The following is a 1,626-nucleotide window of genomic DNA, read 5'->3' on the forward strand; positions in this document are numbered from 1 at the left end:
TTTTTAGAAATGAAGTTAATCTCATTAATATATTACAATATAGTTTTAGGACAAATTTTCTAGAAGTGTGTATGTATATGTGTGTATTTTAAGTGTCAATATGTATTTAACTCCTCTTATGTTGGAAGATTGCACATCCCAATCCTGTGTGCTAATAAGGATATTGGGAAATTAAACCTCATGTAATATTGATAGAGGTTTAAAATGTTGCAGTCTGTTTATGGAACGATCTAGCAGTTGTAGGTGAAATGAAACATATTTATGCTCTATTATTCAGCAATCCATTCCTCACTATGTGCCCCAGAGTAATTCTTACAGATGGGAATCTTTAAGAGCAATGAAACATATATGAGGTTATTGATCACAGTGTTATGGGGCGTGGGAAGTTGGAATTCACCTGTGTCTATCATGGGGAAAGGGTAGGTAGAATTTGGAGGGCATGTACTGCGAAGTGGTTACAAGCAAATAATCAAATATGCATACAGAAACATGCTGTGATCTTAAAGCCTGTGCCGAGTGAAGAGAAATTTTGAACCCACAGGTACACTGTAGCTTGATAATGGTTAAAAGAAAAACACACAAACAAGAAACATACATACTTAGCAAAGATATCTACTTTGTCAAAAGCATATATCAAATGCCTTATAGTAAGGCCTTATGTGGAAGACCATGAAAACATGTAAACAAATGAAACAAAACATAAAATAAAATTTAAAATGGGTCTAAATACAGATATAGTGCCATGTGCATAGAAAAATAGGAGTAACTCAACTCTCTCAATATGAGACTAACATAAAATAAATAGCATTTAATAAAATAGAAAGAAAATATGTTTCAGTATATACTAACCCTGTGTTTGGCACCTAATCCTTATAAAAATACTATAAGGTAATTATTAATATTATACCTAGTCTCCCAAGGTGTTAAATTTGTAGACACATCCATTATGGCATAGCAAAAGTAATCAAGATTTTAATACATTAAGAATGGGTCTTTTATTTCAACAATGTAAATAATGTAATGCAAATATAAGTAAAATTCATGAATTTTCTAATTGTACTTAGTTCTATTTCTGTATGTATTCATTCAACATATCATAGCTATGATATGTCGTTTGAATATATGTGTGAGTAGTTTTACATTTAAACCACTTAGCCCCAGCTATTTCTGGTTCCACCATAAAAATTAATAAATAAAACTTTGTAGAAGAAAAGGAAATATTTCCTCTTTAAGGGTAAACATATTCTCAACAATGTCATTTTAGAAAGAGGCTAATTTATATGATGTACGGGTGTGAAGCTGCGGGCTAGGAAGAACTCTAATGACTCATGTGATTGGCACCATTAATAACTTCTATAACGCTGTATGTTCTTATTCAGACTATCATGAAACAGCTTTGTGCTGCATGTTTTCTTTCCTTTCCAGTGCCCTACTTGGAAGAAATCAGTAGAGTTCCAAAAGCCCAGTGCTAATCAGAACAATTTCCCAACGGCACTTGTTGGCTGGAGATTCAATCCTATTTTCAAATAAGATTTCAAGTCCCATGTGAAAAAGTACTATAATGTATCTAATTCCAAATTTTACAGACAGATTGATAGTATAGGTATATGTAGATTATTTTTAACG

The sequence above is a fragment of the Propithecus coquereli genome, unplaced genomic scaffold (genome assembly GCF_000956105.1).
Source record: "Propithecus coquereli isolate 6110/MARCELLA unplaced genomic scaffold, Pcoq_1.0 Scaffold72, whole genome shotgun sequence".
NCBI lineage: Eukaryota > Metazoa > Chordata > Mammalia > Primates > Indriidae > Propithecus > Propithecus coquereli.